This window comes from Lygodium microphyllum, chromosome 29, assembly GCF_053477565.2.
Source record: "Lygodium microphyllum isolate KBCC chromosome 29, Lygodium_microphyllum_v1.1.10, whole genome shotgun sequence".
NCBI lineage: Eukaryota > Viridiplantae > Streptophyta > Polypodiopsida > Schizaeales > Lygodiaceae > Lygodium > Lygodium microphyllum.
Genome location: NC_141163.1, coordinates 70,235,017 through 70,241,490, shown reverse-complemented (window position 1 = coordinate 70,241,490; position 6,474 = coordinate 70,235,017). Strand labels below are relative to the sequence as shown.

The 6,474-nt window shown below is 39.5% G+C and overlaps 1 pseudogene; it reads left to right on the top strand.

Annotated features, from left to right (window-relative positions):
- Positions 1–2,766: 2,766 nt before the first annotated feature.
- On the top strand, positions 2,767–3,687 carry LOC148010766 (importin subunit alpha-1b pseudogene; annotated as a pseudogene).
- Positions 3,688–6,474: the final 2,787 nt, after the last annotated feature.

The following is a 6,474-nucleotide window of genomic DNA, read 5'->3' as shown; positions in this document are numbered from 1 at the left end:
TAGAGAGACACAGTTACAGGTGATGAGGGAGTTTCATGAGAGTCCTTGGGCTGGTCATAGAGGAGTGTGGGCTACTTATGAGAAAATCAAGGATAAATATTGGCCGAAAGGCATGTATAGAGATGTTTCTCACTTTGTAAAGACTTGCAGAGACTGCCAGATGTATTCAATAGTGTGTCATCGAGATGAGCTTCATCCGACCTATCCGCTATGTATTCATTATAAGTGGGTAGTTGACTTGGTTACTATGCCTATGGGTCTATGGCAGATGAGGTATATTGTTTTGGCTAGAGAGGATCTTACCAATCATGTTGAGGGCAGATCTTTGAGAACGAAGACCACTAGTGCAGTGTGTAAGTTCTTATTGGAAGAAATTTTCTACAGATATGGCTGTGTGGGTAAGATCACTGCGGATCGTGATGAATTGGATGTAGATGAAGCTAGGGAGTTTTTCTCTCAACTAGGAATCAAGTTGGCTCTAACCACAGCATACAAGCCAGAGGGAAATGGGAAGAGTGAAAAAGGGCATCCGCCGATAGTGAAAGCATTAGCGAAAGCATGCAAAGGACGGATTGGAGAATGGCCAAGACTTCTACCATTTTCTTTGTGGGCTGACCGTACAACTCACAGTGTTTCCACAAGATATATGCCCACAGAGTTGATGTATGGTCGGAAACCCGTTATGCCGACTGAGACTTGTGCTTTGACTTGGTAAGTTTTACCTTGGCAGGAGGATTTGACGAGAGAGGAGCTCTTAGCTCTTCGGATTCGGCAGTTGGATAGAAGGCCAGAGGATATTCAGTTAGCTATTGACAAGTTGAAGGTTGCTAGACTAAGAAATAAGGACAGGTTTCACAAAGATCACTTGCGGTCTAGAGCAATAGAAGAGGGAGACTGGGTATTAGTCTTTGATAGCAGCCTTGAAAATCAGCATACTGCACTTCGGAAGATGGTGAAAAGATGGTTTGGGCCATACATAGTCAGACATGTCTTTGACAATGCAATATATGAGTTGACAGAATTGGATGGGACAGTGCTTAAAGTGCCTATTGCAGGAAAAAGAATCAAGATTTTCAAGAAAAGAGATGATGAGTATTATGCATTGGAAGAATTTGCAAGAGAAGAGCAACTAGAAGAAACTCCAATAGAAGAGACAGATGATATCAAAGATAATATTGTTGATATACCGGAAATGCACAATGAAGAGATTGATCTGTTTGTGGATATTGATGATAATGATCATGGGTAGTTGGCCCATCCGAAGGATGCGCAGGATTAGAGGGGGTGGATATCGTATTGCTGCACATCCAAGGTGTGAAATCCACCCAAAAGTTGTGTGTGTGGGATTTGATACTCTGTACATACTTAGTTGTTATGTTTTCATCTTTATTCTCCGTGGTAATATAGTAAAGAGGGGCTAGAAAAAGATCTTTTTTGTTGGCAATGCTATAATCGACATATATGCCAGATGTGGCTTAGTTGCAAAGGTACAAGAAGTCTTTGACAAACTTCCAGTCCAAGAAGTGGCTACATGGAGTGTGCTAATGCTAGGATATGTACAACAAGGTTATGCTGAAGTAGTAGTGAGTTTTTGTAGAATGGATGCAACTTCTGCACTTTTCCGTAAATGCAGTTATGTTTGCCTGCATGTTGACAGCCTGTGGCAGCACAAGAGCAGTCATTAAGGGCCGGGAAATTTATGCTATGATTGATATAGCAGGGGCCGCTTTTCTTTGTGCCATTTTATGTTTTTGGGAAAGGAAAAACGACGGATGCTATTTGGAAAGGGATGACTATTTTTGAAAATGGATTTTTGGGGGGAAGAAGCTTAATGGAGAAGGAGAGCAAAAAGCAGAGGAATAAAAAGAAATCAGGGGAGCTCGACGTAAAGGGGAGGAAAAGGAAGGATTTTCGCAAATCAGAGGAGAGTTATGGAGGCAAAAAGGAGATGAATTGGAATTGGAGGGGAATCTCTGCAACTGGGAAGAAGAGTTCAGGAGAGGGAAGAACAGAGGAGTTGGACGGAAGGAAAGAAGAGATTTTTTTGTCAATCAAAGAATGGAATTGGGAAAAAACAATGGGGAAATGAAAAGGATGTGGTTGCTGACAGAGAATCCAAGGTCCTGAAGAACGCAAAGCCATTTGGCGATTGGATGCGGAGTGCTGAGGCTGAGTTTTGCAAAAGCTATGCAAATTGAAAATTCCCAGAAGCTTTTACTTGGAGCTGTAGCAGAATTTTGTGCTTCTGGTACTCCGAATGTTTGCAAGGAAATTGCACTTGTTCTGAAAGTTTTGTATGATTGGGATTCCTGGTGGAAGGGAGCGAACAATTACGAGATGTTTTTTTTGAAGCTTGAATGGGGAAAAAAGGCGCATGTTTGCTTTGACGCCCAATCGTTGCCAGCTGCCGTCAATGAATTTGACGGACGTTCGATGGAGTAAGAGGGAGGTTGTGCTCGACTATCATGATGAACATGCCCTTTGAAACTGCTACAGCGAGTCCTTACTTCTATCGCATAGAGAGCATTGTTATCAGTACATATGGCAGCAACTAGCATCGACATCATTGATTTGTGATTAGAGAAAGGAGAGAAGCGCAAAAATCAACTGCAAGAGGACATCCTGCAGCCATACAGCAGAAGAGCTCAATCAAGTTGACCCATGAAGTGAATGCGATGATCCTTTTGTTTTGGAGGCCTTTCATGGTGCTGCTTGACTACAGGCTGATACGACCAAGGGATATCACGGAGAAGATAGTATGCTGGAATGTATGGACTGATTGATACTGTAGAACGAGATGATCCTTCAATTATTGGTCCACAAAAACCCTTTCTGGCTCATATGATATGCAATAAACGACTTACAAAAAATGCAGATGACAGAGATGTTTGTCATATCGAATTTGACCTTAAAAGTTGTGGCTTGAATAATACCTCTGGAGAGACCTCTCTAATGGCACAAATGATAAAATTCAGGCGGTTATAGAAGCTGGTGTTTTCACGAGGCTTGTTGCATTGCTTCTGCATCCATCTCCACTGGTCCTTATCCCTGCGTTACGAACAGTGGGCAATATTGTCATAGACGATGATGCACAGACACAGTATCTTCTCAACCACAATGTACTTCCCTGCTTTCTAAATTTTCTCACTTACAACCACAAAAGAAGCATAAAAAAAGGAAGCATGTTGGACCATATCAAATATAACTGCTGGGAACAAAGAGCAAATTCAGGCCGTTATTGATGCAAACATCATCCCTCCTCTTGTATCATTGCTTGGTACAGCAAAATTTGAGATTAAAAAAGAGGCAGCTTGGGCTATATCAAATGCTACATCGGGTGGTATACACGAACAGATAAAGTACCTTATAAGCCAAGGTTGCATCAAGCCATTGTGTGATCTATTGACCTGTTCGGATCCTCGAATTGTGACGTTGTGTTTAGAAGGATTAGAAAACATATTGAGGGTTGGGGAAGCTGAGAAGGATCTTGGTAATACAGGTGGCATCAATTTGTATGCTCAGTATATTGATGAAGCAGTTGAGACTTTACAGACCCATGACAATTCTGGCATTTATGAGAAGGCAGTGAAGCTCTTGGAAATATACTGGCTGGATGAGGAGGAAGATGAGAACGTTGCTTTTGATAAATTGCTGTTGCTTTCTGGAGATTTAATGAGTTATGGTTAACTCTAGCTTTTTCTAACATTGTTTGACCTCAGTCGTGCTCAATTAGCAGCAATCTGTGCAAGTCTTGTCTCAGAATTCACCATCTTCAACCATTTCTGCAGCCTGGCCAGCTATAATAGTTATAATCAGAAGCTTGATTATGTTTACAAAGTTGTCATTTTCAAGAGTCAAATTGTCATGATTTGAAGAGCTATTCTCAGTTTTCATACTGCTCATGAGAGGGTGGAATAGATTTTTCAACTGTCGCAATCACATATAGATGATGCAAAGCAGGCAGAAACTGTTGTCAATTGTGTACATTTGAAATCTTACTTCTCATAAGCTTGGACTCTAATAAGAGCTTGTATACATGGCATGGGTCAATTGCATAGATCACATGTGGTTTGTTATGATGTTTCTCTATGCTCAGAGATAACTTGGCAGTAATACAATTGTTACTTGGCATCATATTTGTCTTGATTATTTGTTTCGATTGATCTTCTGTCTTGGAATTTCTCAAGAACCTCTGTGGTTGCGACTTTGCTTTCGAAAACCCTTCGACAATGTGTCTTGAACTTATTCGACCATCAGATTTATAAGATGCATTGATTCGAGTGGCCCCAATAGTTTAAGAGATGGAGCAAAAGTCAAGAAATGCAAAAATTTGGAACAAAAACCATTGGCAATTCCTAAGGTTGTGCAAAAAGAGTTCAAGGGCAATATCATCCAAAAAAGAGAGTCAAGTCAAATGTAGTGGAAAACTTTATACCCATCAAAAAAAACAATGAGGCTCCAAGGTGCTTTTATTGCAAGGAACCAGGACACTTCAAAATGCAATGCATGAAGCTTGGCCTAAACAATTACCAAGGGTAGTTTTGAGGGAAAAACCAAGCTACCAAGGGCAAAGCTGCTAGAATAACCCTAAAGGAGATCAATGATGATAAAGATCCTTTAATGGAAAATGATATGGAAAGAGCAAATGTACACGCCACTCTAACAAGAAGGGTCCAAATCGCCAATTCTTGGTGAAGACACCAACAAATTATCAAGGTAAAACCTTCCATTGACTGTGGGAGTATCCATTCTTTTATATCACTAAGATATGTAAAAAAAACTAGGCATAAACACTAATCTTGCACCTAGATCATTCTTTTATATCACTAAGATGTGTAAAAAAACTAGGCATAAACACTAATCTTGCACCTAGATTTCTTGTGGAGAGCTAGCAAATGGTAAAGAAGTTTTTTCAACACAACAAACTAGCAAGGTAAAATTTAGTTTGGGTAGGAATTCTTCCAAAATGAGTTTCCAGATTATGAACCTTGGGGCTTATGAATGTTTGCTAGCTATGGATCAGCTAATTCCAAACAATGCCCATATCCATTAGAAAAAGGGTCAAATTACATGTCAAAACTTAGAAGGAGAAAAAGTAACCACTGAGGGAGAATCAAAAAAACCTAAAGTTTAGCTAGGTAAAGCTTCGCAAATAGTGAAAGACGAAGAAAATGATTACTCATCTATCTAATTAAACTCAATAAGTTCAATGAGGATAGTGAAGTCAAGGGCCAACCATCTTGGCTAAAAGATTATGCATATGTTTTTTCGGAAGACCTAACAAAGCTTCCACTGACAAGAGAGGTAGATCATGAGATATCCAACTCATTCCAAGCGCTACTCCTATAGCCAAGCAACCCTACCGAATGTCAATTCCTAAAGCCATTGAGCTAAAAGAATAGCTCAAACAGTTATTAGACCTAGATCATGAGATATCCAACTCATTCCAACAAGCACTACTCCTATAGCCAATCAACCCTACCGAATGTCAATTCTAAAGCCATTGAGCTAAAAGAACAGCCCAAATAGTTATTAGACCAAGGATATATCCGACTAAGTAATTCACCATTGGGAGCCTCGATACTATTTCAGAAAAAGAAAGATGGAACATTGTGCCTTTATATTGATTATTGAACCAGGTGATAGTGAAAAATATTGAATCCCCTAGATAGATGAGTTGCTTTATCAACTCCAGGTAGCAAATATCTTTTCAACTATTGACCTCAAATTGGGCTACTATCATATAAGAATCGAGGAAGGCATTCCTAGAACTGCTTTTAACACAAGGTACCATCATTATGAATTCATTATGATGTCATTTGGATTAATGAATGCTCCTGCCACCTTCAATAGATTGATGGAAGACATTTTAGACCTTATCTCGATGATTTCATCCTTGTTTTCTTTGATGATATCTTAACATATTCCAAGAATGAAGAAGACCATGAACCACACCTATGAATAGTTTTTGAAACAATAACTCACAAGCTATATGCTAAAAATAAGAAATATAGTTTCTTCAAAAGACACGTTGAATATCTAGGGTTCATAGTGTCAACAGATGGCATTTCAGTGGATTCAGCCAAGGTCAAACATGTACAAGATTGGCCACCCCAACAACGATCAAAGAAGTGCAAATCTTTCTAGGGCTAATGAGATTATATAGAGTCTTCATTAAAGGACTATGCCTTGATTGTTGCATCTCTCACACTGACCTACTCAAGAAACAGGTCAAAATTATATGGACATATATCGAACAATCTAGCTTTGAAAAGCTTAATCATAGTTTGGTAATTGCCCCTATTTTAAGGCTACATGACCTAAGCAAGGATTTTGAAGTCATACCTGATGCAAGCTCCCTTGCATTGGAATGTGTGCTTATGCAAGAAGGACATCCACGAGCTTATGCTTCAAGGAAATTAAAGATCCATGAAAGAAACTATGCCACACATGATCTAGAATTACTTGTTGTAA